Raw genomic sequence first — 22177 nt, forward strand, 5'->3', positions numbered from 1 at the left:
GGAAGGTGGCATTTCTTAATATGTTTCCTTTTAAGGTTTATAAACTTGTTATTTAAGTTTAATTATCAAAAAAAGAAATTAAAGGAAAAGAAAAGAAAAGATAAATAAAATATAAATATAAAAAAAAATACATGGTAGTACATACACTAATGTACGTATGCATGTTTCTTTAATTTAAATCACTGCCTCAATACTAATTAACAGGCATGTGCAGTTTCAAGTTTAGATGTGTGTGATGTCACCACAAATACTAGTAAGGTGTTTAAGATTTTAAATTCTAAGCAAGACCATTGCGTGTTTTATTACAAGTCATGTCAATGGACGTGAAGCAAAGGGATCTGATGATCAATTAAGCTATTATTTCTTGATAAATATGTGATTTATTTGTGTAAATTAGTTCATTTAAGTGGAGTGGTGTATATATGATCATAAATCTATAAAAAAAAAAAGCATGCCTAAAGGAAACGGTTATGAGAAACTCGATATGTGTGTTACAAGAAGGTATGAAATATTAGTTTATTCAAAATATGATATGTAAAGAAATGTTAACAATGGTTCGAGGTGATTTTGGTGTGTTGAGTATAAACCATGTGTTAGATCAATGCTTGAAATTAAAAGCAGATTATTTTGATTTATTTGTTTAGATGAAAACATTGAAGATAAAATAGCAGATCTTGAGAAAAAGTTAGAGAAGAAGCAAGCTGATGATGAATTATCTGAATTTGAAAGGGCCAAGAGAGATGTTAAAGATGAGGCTGCCAAAGGAAAGAAAGGTGGATATTGATGTCTTACATGAAAGATTAATATTGCTAGACAATTTAGCGCGAAAGCAAAATCATGATTTGAAGGACAAAATAAATTTGATTTTAAGTAGATTTCATATTCATAAAAATAGACCGAATTTTGCAGCAGCGTTAGTACTAAAACTTGTGTGCAACAAAGAAGAGGAAGCGGTGCTTGATAAAGAACAGAAGTTACTTAAGACATTTGGTTTAAATGATGTTCATAGTGACAATTATAATATGCAGTCACATAATTTTAATTTGCATGGGCCTGGTTTTATGGGAGGTTCTTTTGGACAAACACAAGGTCACACTTACGGAATGCCTCCTCGTTTTTCAGGTTCACCTCGTCGCGGTAGGCCTCGTGGTAATAATCACAATCTGTGTTTTAAATGTAATAAGCCTGGTCATTTTGTTCGTGATTGTACAGCTACACTGGTTCCAACAAGTTTAAATTAAATCGTTTGACGTGAATAGCAAGTAACAATAACCACCTTTCATTCTGTTAGTTGACAAATTCCTACTTATTTCATTTCAGGATAAATTTCGTTTAAAACCATGGGAATTTGATATTAATTTGGGAACAGATCCTACGTCAGTTACAGTTAGACAACCGACTTTCGTTAATTTTGAAAACAAATTAATTGATAATGATAGGGAGGTAAATTCAGCAGAGGAGGTTTATTCAAAAGCTACGGATGGTGTATCTCCAGATATACGAAATGTGAAATTCTTTAATCCGAAGACTTTTGTAGCCGGACAAATTCACACAAGGTTGCATCAATGGCAACAGATATTACCTTGTTCGCATTCTTCAGATGAAATTTTGGATTGGCTAGTTCACGGTGTAAATATTAATAACTATATTGTACATTTTAAAGGAGATTTCTGGGGGTATTTTTATGATGATAAGTTCCCACCTTGCAGAATATTCAATAATTCGAATAAATGCAAAAAGTTTTCTACTTTTATAACAGAAACAGTTATGGAAAGATTGAAAAATGGTTCCATTGAATGTATAGGAAAAGTAGGTTTAGTAAAACCACCCCACATTGTCGCACCGTTAACCGTAGAGCCGACAAAACCTAGACTTTGCATTAATCTAATGTATTTGAATAATTGGATCAAAGATATACCTTTTAGTTTAGACACTTTAAAAAATGTACCTCGATCTGTCAAAGAAAATGCATATTTTACTACAATAGATGATAAATCAGGTTTTGATAATGTTTCGTTATCCGAGGATTCCCGAAGGCTTGTGGGTTTCCAGTGGGGTGGCTTTTATTTTATTTGCAAAACGTTACCGTTTGGTTTCAAACTATCTAGCTACATTTATCACACTTTAAATCTGCAAGCAACATCTTATATTAGAAGGAAATTTTTGATCCCTGTACATTTGTATATAGATGATCGTCTTATAGAGGAAGTAAGAAAACCTGGTTTAAAGACAGGGTTCAGTTGCGCTTTATTGGCAAATTACATCGTTTGTGAAGTGGTAACTAGATTAGGATATTGCATTAATTTAGACAAAACCGTGTTCATCCCGTCACAATCAGTAGTATTTTTGGGATTTGTAGTTGATTCTGTAGCTAGATGTTTCAGAATAACTGAGTCAAAAAAACAAAAATTTATTTCTTTACGCGAGAATTGTTTAGGAAAAAGTGCTGTTACGGTGCTAGATTTACAAAAAATAGTGGGTCGCTGTATTTCTTTTATGTTAGCTGTTCCGGCAGCAAAACTTTACACTCGAGAGATGAACAATGCAATTTCATTAGGTATACGCAAACAAACAAGTATTCCAATGACAAAAGATTTAAAAGACGAGATTATTAATTGGCGATATTTGGATTCATGGACAGTAAAGTTGGAATGGAAAAAAGAAAGGCATTTAGTTGTAAACATTTATACAGATGCTTCTATGTACAAATGGGGTTGATATTTCAAAATAAACGACAGAGAGCACAAAGTCGGCGATTCGTGGGCACAGGAAATGTTATCGCTTCCTATTATGGTACTAGAGGCTAAAGCTTTGTTAAATGTATTAAGGTCAATACGGGAAGACATAAAGGGTAGTCGGGTTGACGCAAACGTAGACAATCAGGCCTTGAAAGGTGCTTGGAATAACGAAGGTTCCAAATCTATGATATTGAATTCTACTCTCAAAGACATTTTTCAATTGACTTTAGATTTAGACGTAATGCTTAATTTACATTTTGTACCATCTAAATTGAATTTAGCTGATGAGCCATCGAGAAAACTTAGCAAATCAGACGCGACTTTAGATAACGAGACATGGTATAAAATACAAGAGTATTTTGGTGGAAATACAGGACATACGATCGACTTGATGGCTTTAGATTCTAATAGCATGACAGACAGAATGGGTGGTATTCTAAAACATTTCACGCCATGTTTTTCTCCTTTGTCAGCAGGTGTAAATTTGTTTTCCCAAACTGTGGATACAAATGAAAACTGTTATGTATTTCCTCCTTTTGCGTTATTATTACCGGTGTTATCTTTTATCAGGGAGAATATGTTAAATTGTACCGTGATACTGTGTGTCGATGGAGTAATAGCCGCATGGGTTCTAACATATTATGAATTTATACAAGATGCTTTTGTTGTTGGTAACAAGGGACAAAGGGGCGTTTTAAAGTATCCTTCCAAGAAAGGTTATGTCCAAGATGGTTTTGGGTTACCTGGAAATCTGTGGGCAATTCGTATAAAAGGAAACCCATCAGTATGCATTAATTATGGGAAATTATTATTTCTTAATGAACCACTTGTTTCTAATAAATTTCACTTGATATGTGTTGGTGATTCAATGATAAGATTTTTAGAATGGCAAAAAGATTTTAATAACCCAATGGTAAATGTTTCTTCACAAAGTGGTGCTCTAGTGTGTGAAATAACACCAAAAGTTGAGAGGCTAATTAGGACACACCCGCCTAAGCTTATTTTCATTCATATAGGTGTTAATAATGTTAGCAAATCTTTCTTGTTTAAGAATGAGTTTAACCAGTTATTGATAACAACACAAGAATTTGAACATCTAGCGCAAATATTACAGTGTATATTAGAAAGTGATAGGCACGTATCTGTTGTATTATCAGCGATAATCAGGTGTAAAGATGAAGATATAAATGCAAGATCGACCATTATCAATGAAAAGATAGAAAAGATATGCAAGCGTAATTGTTGGATGTTCATGGATAATTCAAACATTAATTGTAGACATTTGAGAGATCATGTACACTTGAACGAAGAAGGTCAATCAATTTTTCTCAACAATTTATATAATGTGTTTAAAAATGTTTTGTGAATTTCTGGTTTGTAAATATGTATATGTATATATGTGTATGTGTGTGTATATAAAATTTGGAAGTCAACACTTAGTAATGTGTTTTGGTTATTATTATAAGGTTTTTTTTATATTTTGTTTTAGGAATATCTCATGAAAAAAATTTGGTGTCCCTACATAACGTGTTCAAGATGTGCAGTAACTAATGACATAGATTTTAAATATTGCAAAGCGTGTGGTTTTGCTAGGGAGAATAAAGCCACTGACTACCAAGATGAAATAAAAAAAGAGGAGGTTTTGAATAAAATAAACAATAGAATTAGTCAACTAGATGCTCTCCTAGAGTCAGCTAGTTATTCTAAACAGAAATGCAGCTTGAAGAACGAGATGGAAAATTTTTTCATCTTTTTAGATTCGCGAAAAAATATTAATAATGCAAGTCCAGAAGATATTAGAAAATTTCTAATTTTCAAAGAAAAGGGTGGGAAAACGCAGTTACATGTAACCAACTGTCCTTTGCGCACTAAACACGGCCTTCAAGTATGCAAATGCCCAAGGACGTTGGCATCAAAGTCTGTTGATTCTTTACTAGGCAAAATCAGAGCATTATTCAGAGATGAGGGTCGATCAGGCGAGTGGAATCCTATGCTTCTTACGGGTAACCCGGCTGCCTCATATTTGTTAAAAAAACATTTGCAGGTCATAAATCAGGAACAGGCTAACGCTAGCATTTCTGTAAAACAAGCTACTCCATTAATGTTTAGTAAGTTAGGAAAGTTATGCAGACATTTATCATATCGAGTTTCAGTAGAGGTAGATCCTATTTCGAAATTTCTGTATGCAAGAGACCTGGCTTATTTTTCAATTTTATGTCATTCTGGTAGTAGAGGGGGAGATCTTGGGTTTATTGACTGCAGATAGATGTTTTCAAATACCTGACTCGGATGGGATTTTTGTGTCGCAAACGGCTGGTAAAGTCGCTACTTTAGATAATCCAAGAAATTTCATAGTCCTTCCTTCAAAGGACTCTGATATTTGTCCGGTCAAAAACTTTAAAAAGTACATCACCAACGCTAAGGAGTTAAGCATTACTCTTACGGAAGGATATGTTTTCCCTATACGAGACAAAGGGTCACGCAAAATTGTAAATGAACCAGTTACTTCATCTTGCATGACAGAGAGACTTAAATTGCATTTAAATGTGTTAAAATTATACGAAGGGGAAACTTCCCACAGCAGTAGAAGAGGATATGCAATTACATTACGTATGCTAGGGGTTAATGATGAAGCAAATAATCAACACGTAGGGTGGGGCACAAAACATATGGTTGATCATTATGCCAATGTAGGGAAATTGATAAGTCCTAAAGGACCGGCTTCAGTTTTGTCGCAGGCTGCGGAAAATTCTTCGTTTGATAAAGTTGCAAATCAATATACTGATTTGAACAAATTGAAAAGTTTTAGTTTCAATTAATGATGTTTATGTTGAAACAGTTAGCCTAAGGGCAATATAGCAAATGTTCTGACATTGGAACATACTTCTGTTTATAAGTATTGGATATGTTTTAGAATGAGTATTGTTGTATAATAATGAAGTCTGAACATTAAATACGGTTTTGTATTTGGTCAGTTATGTAATATTATTTCACCGAGGCCCGTTTTACACATCGTTGGTTTGTTGAATCCAATATCTTATATATGAGAGGAACCGTTGTGAACTTGTAATATTCCACTATTCCAAGTTCCCCCTTCGGTACCTCGAATGTATAAGATAGCACGGTCACTCTCAGTCTCATCGTCACTCGATTGGAGGTAAGAAGTAGAGCATGATCGCTATGTGGATCGAATACACTTGCATTGTCCATTAAATTTTTATTATGCAAAAAAAAAAAAAAAAAAAAAAAAAAAAAAAAAAAAAAGAAAACAAACAAACAACAAAAACAAAACAAATAAGCCAAAAAAAAAAAAAAAAAAAAATGAAAAAAAAAAACAGTTTGTTACTAGTTGTTAGTTGTCTCATTGGATATTTACCATATCCTTTAATTTATGCTGGGTCGCACTAGGGAATATGCAGTTAAGAAAAGGTACCAAAGATATGCACATATTAGTACATGTATGATGAAGGTGTTGTCCAGGTAAAAAATTAAGGTTAGCCCCGCCATAATGATCCACAATGGTTTTCAACAGAAGGTCATGGTATTTGTTCTTGTTTAGCGGTGTTCGGACGTTATGGGATATAAAAATTCTATATTCATTAGATATCAATATAGCCAGTAGTTGGTCTACTCGTTGGGTGTGACTATTGCTACTGCTTGTCTTAATCGATGGTAAAATTGCTTAACACAGTCATTTTGCTCGAATACATAAACGTGTTTTCTTTTTTCAAAACATGATGGACCGAAATGTTCATCACGAACTTTTGAACAAAGTCAAGTTGTTGTACCCATGTATATAGTATATTTTGTCTCTTTTTATGGTGGAGGATATATGATTTGAAGTACAGGTACATATATAATTATTTGAACATAAAGAAATGTTGTTTAGGCACGAAGTTGCAGTATGTAACTAAAATACGTATGCAATATACTCATACACGTACATGTAAGTGGCAGGTTGTAAGGAAACAGATGCAAACAGGAAATGTGATTTAGCGCAGATGCGACGCAATTGGAACATTTATTTGGTTGATAGATATCTGGAAACCTGTTAATAGTCTGTATTAATTAGTTCACTTGATTCCTTTCATCCCTTTTCAGACCTCTTATGGTTTGTTGAATCCAATATCTTATATATGAGAGGAACCGTTGTGAACTTGTAATATTCCACTATAACAACAGTTACCCGGGTTTCATAAAATATTTCAATAGCCTCATTGTTTTCTAAATTTCGTGTTTACACATAAATTTCTCAAAAATAAATCTAGCTTGGCTTCTCTTTGATCAGAAATACTTTAAAACATTTTCATGTGTTTCTTCTGTTCATTATTGTTTCAAAATGTGTAGTAAAACAGACTTTTTGCATTGGGATGGGGATATCGATCTCGATTTTTTATTTGATGGGGATTACACTGATATTGATGCTGGCGATTGTTCTGACGACGATGTGCCATCAACACCATCAAAAATGGCTAAAACTGCAATTGCTGATTCCAAGCCAGTTTATTCATGTCCTACATATGCAAAACAACTTAAGACTATCACCGGTTTCTGTGGGCATATGAGAGGTCAACACAAAATTCATAACATCAAACCCTCTGAGCATAGGTCTAGCACAGCTCCAACATCTGCAGCTACACCAACAACTAACCAGAGCTATAAGTTCAGGATGTCATCTACTGACTTCCAAGGGGTTTTTGACTCAGCCTTTACACAAGCATTAGAAGGCATCCTTAATTTTCCATTCCGTAATAGTTCTGTCTCTCTGCATGGTCAACAAGTTATACAGATTGCAAAAGATATTAAAGATAACCAAACCGTCATGCAACAACTCAAATCTGCCTTACAAGATCCATTTTGGTCCATATTTTTCAAGTAGAGACTCAACATCACAACTTGTTGAAAATGAAGAAATGTTTGCTTCATTCTTTTCAACGTGTGTTGACACAAACCTTAGGGACAAGTGCCTTTCAATAATTGATTCCTCAAGTTCATATTCAGCAGTTTTTTTCCGTATTTTCCTTCGTGGACTATTAGACAACATTATTCAGAACAGGGTATCATTGTTCTTGCCTACAACTACAAATAGCTCTGACCAATTACCAGTTATAAGTGACAGTGAGCAATCCACACTATACTATATAGCTGGGTATATCATCAGTGCCCTGAAGAAAGAATCGCAAAGATTCTCACAGTCTGAGAAACACAATGCTTTGAGTAAAGCACTACAATCTTGTATTCAACAGAATAAATGTGCACCAGTAAGTTTTGTTAACAAATATTCTGCCTGGACTGAAAAGTTAAACCGTGGGGGACTACAGACAGCATGTGACAGTTTTTTCCTTTTGGTAAGGGAGTTTGAAACCATCCTTCGTCAAGTTTGTGACATATCAACAGCAGGTATTAATTCTAAAACACTAGACAAACAGGGGCTTAAGGAACAGATTCTTTCTGCATTTATGGTCAAACATTATTTTGGTAAATTGTGTCTCGACCCGGTTCATTCAGGATACATACTAGAACGTATAATTTCCCTGTTTTTAACAATTCGTGGACATGCAGTCACACAACAGATTAAGACGCATCATGACAAAAAGGACAAACCTGACTCTACCTCATCCAAGCCTCTACGCAAAGTACTGAAGGACAAGACAAATGTGTGAATACTTTTTCATGAACAAATTTGATCTCTTGTATGTCAAATGTATGTAAATAAATAGATGAAGAGCTTTAAATTATTTATTTTTGTATAGTCATATAACCATACATCAGTTTTAAATGAAGATACATGAGTAAAGTCTTCTAGGTTAACAGTATGGTGGTATTTGTTTGCTTTGTCCAATATCACATAAAACTCATGACCAAAAATGCCATCGCTATCAGCAACTTCACCACTTTTCCCACTCTCTTTGTACATAGTATCATTTTCAATACTATCTAACCAGGGAAGTCTCCAGAAAGGTTCTGTAATATTAAATAAAAAGAAATTACAATGAAACATCGAAGGGCATAGAGTTTACATGTACATAATTACATTGATAAATTGATCAAAAGTTACACATTTGATGATACAAAAACATGTAATTTCAGTATAACTGAATCAAAGTTGTTAACATTTGTTGCGGGTTTGCTGTCTCATTGATTTACATAACATCTCTTAAAATACACATGTATACAAATATTCTTTAAAGTTTAATACATGTATAGACAGAATATAAAAAAAACAAGAATGTGTCCATATAAATACATGGTTTCGTGGTAAATACGTATACCAGCCTGGTCAATACTATTAAATACTGGTACATGTAGATTGAAATTTCATGTTTCATTTGACTTGATTGTAAAATATTGTTTGATTAATATAAGTTAGCTATTTTTACTTTGGCATGATAATTTATTGTTTTTAAAAATGAATGATATCATCAGATTATTTAATGGTATTTTTTTTTCATTTGCTAAAGCTTCAACAATGAGGACAAATGACAGTTAATTAATGGATCTTTTAAGTGATTCTCAAGTAAAAGTTCAAATAGTTGACAATAAATAACATTTTTGAACTTGTTATACATCTGATGTGAAATCTTTTCTATCTGATAGAATCATATGACTCAACAGAAAAGAATATTTTTATATTGACGAGAGAAAAAAAGGAAGAAAACATTTTGAAAAAGGACATGTTAAGATTTTGTTTACATATATACTTCAGCAGAAGAAATACAGACACGAATCATCTTTAAAAACTTTTAAAACTGCAGTTATTGTATTCTTTGTTTTGCATTTTATATATGTTTCCTGTTAAATTACATGTATATTATTATGATAATCATGATAATCATGATTATTATTATAATAATCCATTTGGTGACTCATGGTGTTGAGAAACAGCTTTTTATAATAATATTATGATAAACAGACCACAAGCTCATATTAAATTTACTATTTCAATGAGCAATCAGACATATGATACTTGTCACTGGACATTCAAAAAATCAATCAATGCGCCTTTTTTCCACCGCCTATTTAAAAGTATAATATGTGCTGAGCCGGATAGAAATCGATCTTAGGCCAATATATATAATACATGTGTTCAGCTAACATGCAGAAAAAAATAGGATAGGTACATGTAGATAGGCAATATCGTTTTTTTTTACAATCATTTTTAGCTGGTTATTTTAAGGGAATCAGTGTGACTTTAACAGTGCTTGTACTTGGCTATGCATGTTTCCAAGAAACTGTTCTGTTTGAATGATGTTTTCTTTGTTTTTCAATGCATTTTCAGTCCAATTTATGAGAAAATCTACCCCTATTCAATATGCCTATATTTTGGAGGAATAGCTGTGAAAGAGCCTTTTTTGTAGTTCAGATTGTTGAACCATTTGTACATATTTTCAAGAAGTTAAATGCTAATGCCCTTTGAAGACCATTAATAAGCGACAAAAACCCTGATTTTACTACAAATATTGCACACATAAATAGGAGTAGCCAATTTCATAGGAGCAGTATAATTTATTTGAGTCCTGCATGTGGTTTCCGGTTGTAATGAAAAGGAGATTAATATTCCACTTTTCACTTTAGAAAGTGACAATAAAAATAGGTCATTCCAACCTGTAATCAATAAATGTGATTTAACAAAAACAGAACTCGCGTATCTCATTTCAATCAAAAGTTATAAAAAAAATTGGTAAATTTTTTTCCCACAGCGTCCCCACGCTGTAATCAAGCGGAAAATTTTCAACCTTTAAATGACATTTTTTTACATTTAAGGCGGGATTTGGTGATTAATAACAACTGTCAAAGATCGGAATATATTTTATCATAATTGTAATCATGTTTACATAAAGGATTATCTTTGTAAATAGCTATTAAAACAACTTACAGAAATTATGCAAGCAAGTACTCTGTCAGTATCACTGTCAAAACAATATGGCGTATCGTCAAGTCTCACGCGCGTTTTAACGACTGTGATCTTGAGTATAACTACACTGAACAGCGTAACGGTTTCCAGTCCCGTTAGTATAATAGTCCCAGATAGGAAAGAAAATTTCAGCATGATATATTTAGTACCGATGTTTCAAATACTAATCAACTGTAAAAGATATTCTGGAGTCGTAAATTTTACGAGATCAATTGATTTTATTTAAATATGAAAACAGAGGAGTGATCAGGAGTCGTATGATTGTAAGATTACATTGTACTTGCTTGAACATATTGTGTATAAAGGGAAAGTTCTCTTTTGCATTAAAGTCAGTAAAAACGTGCTTCTCTTTGTCGATTGAAATTTATACATTTTCGCTACGTGCGTGAATATACATTTGTAAAAGAGGCAATGCATTTCACACACTAGTCTTCAATGTCAATCTTTACTAAAAACTCACGATGTCTTTTATGAACAAAAATGTGATTTCCCTGTATTATTTTTAACTTGCAAGGTAAATATCTAAAAGTTGCAAAATCCTACTGGACACTGATTATTTAACAGTCTTTATCATTTTCTTAAATATTGTTTCCCAATCTACTGTAAATTCAGAAATTATTGCGATGTTTTTATTATTGCGAAAAATGCGACAGGGTTATAATCGCAATAATTTAAACTCGCATTTTGAAATTTTTTATATGAATTAAACAGGATTTTTCACAATATCGCAAAAATTAAAATCGCATTTTAGTCCAAAATGACAAAATCGCAATAATAAATGCACGCAATAATTTCTGAATTTACAGTAAATTATTATCTGTCGCTGATAAAGACATATTTTGTTACAAAACTGCAAATTTTACATGTTTTTGTAAAATTTTGCAACGCTAACCAAATTTAATTAATTTGAATCCGAAAGACATTATACATTATAAACCTTCTTTATCATGGTGAATTGGTAGTAATTATGTACTTTCGAACTTATTTTTTGAACAAAAAAAGTCTGTGGTGTAATTTATAACGCACAAAAATATGTTTGACTCGCATCGGTCAAACAGATGTTGGGATGTAGGAATTAAGTTTTTTTTTGCAAAAACTGTTTGATTTTAAAGAAATATTGGCAGAGAGAAATACATAACCATCCAATTGCAAGGCATTTGTTTTTCAATCCCTGGAGGGAAAGGACTAGATTTCAAATAATTAGCTGCACATGTTATAAGCATTTTATTTAACTCTTTGCTGTATAAAGTTTAAAGCTTTTCAGAAAGCTTATGGAATTTTAAACAATCATTTTGTTTCGAACAGCGGTATACTACTGTTGCCTTTATTTGTGGTTTGGTATAAGTACTATATAAAATAAGGAGATGTGGTATGATGTGCCAATGAGACAACTTTCCAGCAGGGACCAAATGACGTAGATGTTATAGCAACTATAGGTCACCGTACGGCCTTCGCCAATAAGCAAAACCCATACCGCATAGTAAACCATAAAATGTTCAGACATAACAAAATGTAACATACGCAACTATTATCATTATTTGCGCATGCGTCAAATTTGACCACAATCGATATCGATAATTTTACTATAGATTGTAAAAGGAAATCTTGAATTTTGATTAGCTGTCAATAAATATCACTAAATTTCTTTTTCATTGGCATCAATTTTGAAAGTTCAATTTTTAAGCTTTCTACAGATCTAATTTGTATTTTGATAAGGATTGCAGAAGTTAGGGCCTTTTTCAATTAAAAAACACGGGGTGCACGACCTATTACTTCATACAATACGAAACCAATAATGTGTGCACATGGGTTTTCTTTTATGAATTGACATGAAATCTTTATTAGAAACAGCTTCATTCGCATGTATATTTATTCTCTGGTTTTAAATCTATCCAACGATATAAATTTCATATTTTAGAATTTTTTTTGAATCAGGGCCTTTTTTATTCAAAAATCGAGTTTTTCTGAAGTTGACCAGAAATAATCTAAGTCATACCAGGTAAATATTCATGGATAAATAATTAACACATGCCAATGTGATGACTTCTGTTATTCTCTGTAGTTTATGATTTGTTTCTTTGTGACGGTTTGATAGCCTCTTTCTTTTCAAGTTTACTTTATAAATTGTAAATTTCAATGCACAAAAGTTTCAAATGAGTAAAAAATATATTCTACAAGATAAACCAATTGCCAAAGTCTTAAAAGAATAGGACAAGGGCAGCATATGTGCCAGTGTGGACTATATACGAAAATATTTGTATATAGTAATGCTAATTTAAAGATTACAAAACGACAAACGCTTAAAACATGAACATATATATTGACGGGACTTGACACTTCCTAATTATCCAGATTTCATCGTCGGGTGATATACTGTTCCCAGCTTAAAAATTGAAATAAATTGAACTAGATATTTTAAGTCTAAGAAGCAAAATTTTCGATACATACATGTACATGTGATATATACCAGTCTATTGCTTGATTGATGCACATTCTCCTTTTATCCACTTAACTTTTAGAAAAATAAATCGCATTGAACAAAATAAATATTATTTTTAATTTGTCTCCGTCCTTTTAAAAGTTTCTATCGTGAAAAAAATTTAATTTTGTATTTGAACATTTGTGTAAAATTTGTATTAAAAAGGAAACTTATTTTAATTATTTTTCTGTTAATGTAAAGTTTACGAAGAGCTGTCTCATTGGCAATCACGCCACATCTTCTTACATTTATATTGTACATGTATTTGCAGAATTTTTAATTTTTAATTTATCGAATGAATAAAATAATTGGAATCGTTAAAATTTAGAATTATATACTTGAAAACAGATGCCTGCGACCCCTGTTGTTTCGATTAGCATGTTTTCTAAAGATATCCGCGTGAGGTTCACAAATTTCAACATGTACTTGGTCACCTGGTGTGAACTTCAGATAAAATTGTCAAGTTCAAATCCGTGGTTAAAACTTTCCTTTACATATCAGTAATATTATTATCCGGGCAGGGTACTCTCCCCCCCCCCTTTTTTTTTTATTATACTCGGAACATTATTGTATACACTTTTTCTGTGGGACTTTCTTTATGTTTAAGGCGGCATGCAATGAAATTTTGGGAAAATTTGCTGATTAGTTTGAGAATATCATTATATAAATTCATTAGTATGTGCTTTGATTGGCTTATATCTAAAAAAAAACAAGTAATCTAAGACTATATCATTATTGTTAGTGAGAGACCTATCCTTGCATCAACGAACGTGTGAAACTTGTATAAATATTTTTGAAACTGAGGAACATGTATTGATAGGGTTCATTCTGGCTATTCCTACATTTTGAATGTTATAGGTAAAATAGTAAAATTTTATGTAGGAGTTCCCAGAATTTTTATGTAAACAATGGGATTATGTAGGATTATGTTGTAACAACACTAAACTAATAAATCAAGGTAAATCCAGGTAATTATTGTGGAAAATAAAGAAAAAGAATAGTTTATATTACAATATTTTATTTAATAATTTCATAGCACATTTTGTGTAAATAATATTCAAAAGCACAATATGAATTTATAGGCATAATAGAAATAGAAATATGTTATATTTTAATTCTTTGAATCAAAGCACTAAATTTTGAGTTACACTAAACAAAGCACCGAAAAGTACACTAAATTGACATTAAACATAGCACTCACACAGTAATACATTGCACTTAATTGAACATACAAGAGAATACAAAGTCTTAATCAATGTGCAGGAGATGTGAAGCAGCATCTCCATACTCGACTGGCGTAAGCTCATCATTCTGTAACCTTGTTTTCAGTCTGTCATCTATTTCCCTGTATTTTCTCTTTCTTGGAGTACGTTTCCCGCCGGCTCTGTATTGGACAAGTATGAGAGCATGGAAGGCTTCTTCTATTCCTCTTGTTACACTATGTATTGTGTCTGAGTGATCAAATAAAAGTTGAAGTCTTGTCTCAACAACTTGATCATGCTGAAGATGTTTGGGTGAGGTGCCTTTACTAACTTCTTTAGTTTACTATGCCAACATTCTAAATGATTTGTTGTTCTATGACCTTCTGTTGCGTGGTGGTTCCATAGGCTTTGGTTGTTTTCTACCCAGTAGCTAGTTACATAGTCTGTAAAGTTAAGGGTTGGTGTGTTAGTATCTGCATCATCGATGTCCTCCAGTGTGTTAAACCAAACATCTTCAACTGTATTGGGTGGTAAAAGTGGCAGAACTGTAGCTCTTCGAATAAGTTGGTGAATGTCGCCTTTTTCACTGTATTCAGTCTGCAAACTATGCTTCTGTGCATTTCGCCAGATACACTGAGTGTAGTGGAAAAAGCACCCCTTAATGTTGATTCCTGGGAAGATTGAAGTGGCTGCGTTTATGATGGCTATTTCGTAGTCGAGGAACATCGTAGCTGGTTGTAGTAGTATGTTGAATTGGTTACATAGATCTTGAAGAATAGTGAGTAGCCTTGTGTATATCTGCTGATCTTTACCGGGTAGGAGACTGTAAACCAGTGGAAACATAGTAGCTTCTAGACGGCGTTTATTCCTGTCTGTTCTAGCTTTTGATGACCTTTTCCGTGTCTTTTGTAATGTAGGTGACTCGGTCTGCTCTTCATGTTGTCTGGACTTTTTCCATCTTATTACTAGCTTGTAATCTCCATTCCTTGCTGAGAGGTCCCAGTTGGCGGTTTGATGTTCAAGTAGGTGTACAATGGTAAAGATATCTCCAGTCAAAAGTGAAGGTGAGCATGACTCATTGTTCGCTGTCATAACGATTCACCTAAACCTGACATGTTTAACTAATAGTAATCGAACGGAGTGTCTGGTCGTTCTTGTAAGGCAAAGGCACAAAATGAACATCTCAGGAAAAATCTGGCTATTTATAATAATGCTTACTTGTTTGGTATAGCTTGTGTTGTTCAGTTAAGATACTGAGTACAAGTTAATAGTGTTCAAAGCTTATCAGAGTTCAAAGTTTCTTGGCTTGGCTTAATCTATTAGGCCAATTTATACACTTATCTATAATAATTAAGCACTTTTAGCATTACTTTTGATATTATATTCATTTAAAAAAAATCATAATTTATTAAAATAATGAAATTAATAAATTCTTTGAGGCTGAAGTTGAAAGTGTTGGTTAAAATAAGTAAGCAATGAAAGAGGTTGTTAAATATGATATATGCTTTTTTGTGCTTCTTTGTTAAATATTTGTTTGTTTTTGTTGTGATTTAGATTGTGACACGGTGTTGACTGCTGTACCCCTATTTTGACATTTTTACCTATTATGTCTGTTTGTTTTATTCACGCATCTTGTCAATATAATGGAATTTGATGCGACTTTCGTACAAGTGAGAGGTTTAGCGCTATAAAACCAGGTTCAATCCACCATTTTCTACATAAGAAAATGCCTGTACCAAGTCATGAATATGACAGTTGTTGTCCATTCGTTTGATGTGTTTGTGCTTTTGATTCTGCCATTTGATTAGGGACTTTCCGTTTTGAATTTTCCTCGGAGTTCAATATTTTTGTGATTTAACTTTTTACTATTAATTTTCTTTTAAATACGTTTTTTCCAGACTTTTAAATGCTTTTACTTCCTTTTCTTTTAAATAATTTTATTTTCTAGAAATTCCATAATATTAGAAACACTTAACTTTAATACTTGATGCATGTTTTCAAACAAAAAAAAAATCAATTTTTTTACATAAAAATAATAATTTTTATTTAATTTCCACAGGTAAATTTACCTTTGACCCAATTAGACACTAATGACTAAAACAACATATCTTCCAATAACAACATCTATTGTTCTTCCACTAATCTCCCATGTAGGAATAGCCAGAATAGTAAATTACAAAATGTAGGAATAGCCAGAAGACACCATTGATAGAGTGTCCATTGTAAGATGACCTGCGAACTGATCTCTTTTAGAAAAATTTTGTCAGAACATCCAAACTTTAAAAAAATTTCTAATTTGGAGAAATTTTCTATTGTTCTAGCACCAGTGAATGTGATAGAAGTGCCAAAATCTGCAAATTTATTTTACATAGAAGACGCTGCTTTTCACATCGTTAAACTTTTTGTCTTAACTGTAGATATTTTTGAAGAAATTTGAAAATTTAGATGTACATTTATACTTATTCATTATTAATCCGACATTTCTCTTTACAATACGTTTATGTACCGTGTTTTCCATTGTGATTTATAAACAAAATGCCTCGTCGCGGGCAAAGGTACTATAGTAGCATTAAGTGTTGAAGGCCCATTTTGAGAAAAATGTCTCTCAGAAATCATGGCTGAAAAGTTAGTGAAAATAAAAATCAATATACAATTCTGGGAGGTAAAACAAGAGTAAAAGCAGAGACTGAATTAATTTTATTCTTTTAATAAAAAATCAAAATGTTGCAATGAGTTTGTGTTTGTGTATGTGTATTCAAATTCTACGTTGTCTCATATTCGGGTTTACGTCGAAAGAAAGGTTTAAGATATATCTAAATCGAATAACATCATGTGAAAGTTAAAACAAAATTACTATCAAAATGAACATTTCAATCTATTGATGACTATGGTGCATCATTTTTCGATTATGTATTTATACGTTTGTTATTACATGAATTACATCTATCCATATTTTGATTGTCAACTCATTGCATACTTCTCTAAAAATGGTGTTACTGAAATCAAGAATATTATATCAAATATAATATAACCTCACAATTACAACCATCTTGCTTTTGAAATTGATAAAGAACAATTTTCATTTTTTTATACACAAATGTAAGTGCTTTTATAAACTTTAACCAGACAACGATTTAATGATAGATATATATACATATATATATGTTTGGTTATCATAATCTCATATTTGTCCTTTTTCGACTTTTTATTTTGTATGTTTGATATTCGGTAAAATCTAATATTATCTTTTGGAAATAAAGTCAGTTTATACAACTCGTATTCATGCGGAACCTAGCATGCTACAGTGACATATGGTTATAATATTGTTTACTTAGGGTTGTCAAATTATTTACGAGTGTCAACATTGTCTTTACAAACTCAGCATGTTGTCTTGATAAGATATCACACACAGAACGGATAAGAAATTAAAATCATGCGCGATAACTCGTACTGGCTTACACTGAGGAAAATAGTTGGCCATGAGCATTCCAAACGAGAAAACAAAAGCCTGAATTATGTACAAAACAACAAACGAATAACAAATATGATCAACAGCAACGAACGACAACCACTAAATTACAATCTCATGACTAGGGACAGGCACATAAGTAATGAGGCGGTGCTAAATATGTTAGTGGGCGCCCAAATGTAGAATGATAGGTCACATGTTGAAGGAATTAAAATTAACCTTTGAGAACCAAAAAAAAAAAACCAGATAAAAGAAACAGCTATTTAATTATGTAATGCAATCGTGCAGACCAAAAATAAAATATCGACAATGACAAATATAACAAGTAAAGTTAACAATCAATCAGAATAAGAATGAATATTTTCATTTGCCTATGCGTGATAAAGAGGTGTGTACCTTCATAGTGATGATATATTTCCAGATCAGTATTCTTAGTATCAAGTAGACTTTTGAAGATTCCGCCTTTCCAAAACTATTTTTTCATGGTAAAACAATTTGCAATACAAATCAACTTTTTAAACAGAATTATTACACTAGCCAAATTCTTTCATTTGTGTATTTTCTGCATAAATTTATTATTGATATCACAAAAAAATATATATTAAAATTGCTCTTAAAGAAAATACAAAATCGAAAATTGTATTTCAAGTTATCGCCAATGCCGCTTTCTGATTTCAGACCATAAGAAAAAATGTCTTTAAACAATGAAAAGTTCTGTTAACATCACTATTTGCTATGCACAATTCTGAGTGCACAATTTTCTATTTTCATAATAAAATTAATTTGATGTACACATGTATTTCACGGGCTTTAACAATTATCACTTTTTCAGTAAATATTTTAAGTTCCTTTTCTGTTCCGAAATACAGGATATTCTACCTCTCTGTACAATAATTTTGCTGGCAATAGTTGTATGGCAAACAACTGAACTGTAAATCATTGTAAGGTTGAATTATCGGACAACAGCGAATTATGATTTTTCACAAAAGATGAAATTATTTTCATAAACACTGCCGAAATTACTCTTGCAAGTGTTGGACATGTCGATTCATGATCGTTGAATCTTTTCCAGCAACTAACAGGTCAATCTCTCTAGTCCAGTGGTGGTTTGTGCAATAAAGGAAAAACAATATCTTCTTCACCCTAAAAATATAATTTTAATTTCTTACAAAATGTATCATTAAATTTATCTCTAACACAAAGAAAATTCTAAAATAATGCGAAATGTTTTGAATATGGAAAGGAACCAAATATTGTATCTATCAATTTGCATATTTTATTAAATTTGTTGGAGGTTTTCTGCACTCGGTAGATGGACATTTCATTATCTATTTTATTTCAGGGCTGTTCCAGATCATTAAAATATGACGACCCCGGGAATAAATCGTTGATATATAGAATGTGTTGCGAGTTACTATTGCCTTGCCAGGCATGACAAATTGAATTATCGCCCCAAATAACAACAGAACACAGCAAAGTATATGTTTTTTTACAATCAGTTTGCCACGTTTTTAAAATATTTTTATTGATTCTAAATTTCTTGAAGAAGAATAATTAATTTCAGGGGGGGGGGGGGGGGGAACAAATTATAAAACAATAAAATATACACAATTGAGTTTGAATCGAGTTGAAATGACAGCAAAAATTCTTCATTGATAATATTTTTATTCAAATGATACATACCTCGAACCCTTAAATCGTCATTTATTTCTCTGTAGACCCTACATTGCTGTAATTCAGTGCGACTTTATCCGCCAGCAACATATGTCCACAAAAAAAACTTCAAGTACACGAGGAGACCTTCTTGCTTTAAGACGGTTCGCATTTTCTTCGTTTTGAGCTAGAGCTAGTTTCGATCTCGGCGTCTCATTTTTACATTTACTTCATTGACGATCTAATCACTACAACGTACTTGCAAAATCTTCGTTCCCGTGAAAATTAAGAGTTGTTTAAATTTCAAATTTCATCAAGGTCTCTTTTGTGGATATAAGCCAACTGCCTGACGGGCTTCAAAGTCGACAAGATAAGAGGTCAAGTGAATTTATTCTAATGTACAATGGATAAATTTCTGGTTAAACATTAATCTTATCTTTTATGTGCCGCAAAAGCACCGACAGTCCGTGCGTGACCCATGACATAAGATATTTTATGCATTTCATTGGCTATTTTCTATCAAAATCCAGACCAGCTAGTAACCTATATCAATTTACGTGTCTAAATACGAATTTGTGTAAAATATTTTTGTTTGATTTTAATTTCTGAAAATTTAAATAAACTGAAATCTAGAACAGATCTTTTCGGGACGTCGGGTTGGGTCTTTATTTTTGCGAGAATTCGGGATTTACACTTATTGGGACTCGGGAATCAATGATTAATTTTTCGGGATTCGGGGAAAAATGTTTTATTTTTTCGGGATTTCGGTATTCAGCTTTTGTTTTTACGGAAATTCGGGATGGCAACCCTCCTAACCCCATCTCTCTCTCTGTTTTATTTTTTCGGGATTTCGGTATTCAGCTTTTGTTTTTACGGAAATTCGGGATGGCAACCCTCCTAACCCCATCTCTCTCCAGCAGACAATGATGAGAAAAAATTAAAAAAAAAATCATTCTGTATGGAGAATTTGAATTTGTTAAATATTTGCAATTCTTATAAAAATCACAAAACCTGCAGATATTTTTTATGTGGAATGCATACAAAAAGGGGGGTGTACACGACTTCCCAAACCTAATCTACAATTTCATGTTCAGCGTTACTCAACACTTTTAATACTGAAACAATTAGAGATATCAATATTTTGATTAATTTTTCGGGATTCGGGGAAAAATGTTTTATTTTTTCGGGATTTCGGTATTCAGCTTTTGTTTTTACGGAAATTCGGGATGGCAACCCTCCTAACCCCATCCCCCCCTCCCTCTCTCTCTCTCTCTCTCTCTCTCTCTCTCTCTCTCTCTCTCTCTCTCTCTCCAGCAGACAATGATGAGAAAAAAATTTAAAACAAATCATTCTGTATGGAGAATTTGAATTTGTTAAATATTTGCAATTCTTATAAAAATCACAAAACCTGCAGATATTTTTTATGTGGAATGCATACAAAAAGGGGGGTGTACACGACTTCCCAAACCTAATCTACAGTTTCATGTTCAACGTTACTCAACACTTTTAATACTGAAACAATTAGAGATATCAATATTTTTTTTTCAAATATCGAATACTAGTTCCCAACTAAATGTCTAAATATATCCGTTTGGAATATTTTCCCCCATATTGACAGCTATCTGAAGTCAGTTCGTAGGACCTCAGTTTGATATAGGCGTGGCAATCAATCACTTTTATGAGCCTACTTTTATCCAACCAACTGTACTTTATGATAAAGATTGGCGTGCGATTGTAGTTGAAACAATATAATTTATATAATGACATTGTAATAGTTTTGGGACACAGTTACATCAACATTAAAAGGTAATGTACTTTATTGAGGAAGCTGTGGACTACTGGTTCAAAATAAAATTGATTTCGACAAATTGCTTTGTAACCACTGCCATGATGTTGGGTGTACTGTATATGTTGTGTACAAATTGTAATGTTGTACAAATTATAATTTGTACAGAATTTTTGTACAAGTTATCAGTGTTTTAGGAACCGCTTAACACAACTGGATGATAAAAGCACACAGTCTGTTGTTTCGCATATTTCTGTCATATTTCCATGACTACATGACACAGTCTAATACTGAGCATTGCTCATGTTGCTACAAAAACAGTATACGAACACAAAAAGACTTTTTATGGATATGACTTTGGTATAAGGAGACAAATAAAAATAGAATTTAAACCATTCAGGTGTCCTTATTTCCAGTTTTAGGACAAGGAGAATAGCACTAAATGTTAGCAGAGACATATAATACATGTCTCTGATGTTAGCTTGAAGTATATAAATTTGAATTTAAGACATTAAGCTGATAATGTTTAGAAGATAAACTTTTATCACCCGGTGCAAAAAGATGTGTGTCAAAAAACTTATAACTTGTACAAAAACCCTGTACAAATTATAATTTGTACAAACTTACATCTTGTACACAACATATATACATATCTATACACGTAGCAATCATCCGTTCGCCTATACCGCTTTTGTTCTGCATTTATTATTTCAAGGTACTCGGTAAAAGTGGTAACCCGAACCCGAACCCGAACCGGAATTTGCCGGAAATTTGCCGAACCGGAAATTTATTTTACATATATTATGCCCTTTATGTTTCGTTTTTTTCTACAAACGTTTATATATTTGATGTATGATTAAATTTTATCTCATGTATGAAAAGGTTTTTTTCCAAACATCACTAACAATGATAAATTTAAGGTTTATTAATTTCCA

General features: G+C 32.4%; 1 long non-coding RNA gene across 1 annotated transcript; it reads right to left on the bottom strand.

Annotated features, from left to right (window-relative positions):
- Nucleotides 1-8459: 8459 nt before the first annotated feature.
- LOC127728782 (uncharacterized) lies at nt 8460-10741 on the bottom strand. Its single transcript, XR_007994373.1, has 2 exons — nt 10615-10741; nt 8460-8702 (listed from the first exon to the last, which is right to left on the bottom strand). It is a non-coding gene; the product is annotated as an uncharacterized LOC127728782 (long non-coding RNA).
- Nucleotides 10742-22177: the final 11436 nt, after the last annotated feature.

This window comes from Mytilus californianus, unplaced genomic scaffold, assembly GCF_021869535.1.
Source record: "Mytilus californianus isolate M0D057914Y unplaced genomic scaffold, xbMytCali1.0.p SCAF_2, whole genome shotgun sequence".
Taxonomy (NCBI): Eukaryota; Metazoa; Mollusca; class Bivalvia; order Mytilida; family Mytilidae; genus Mytilus; species Mytilus californianus.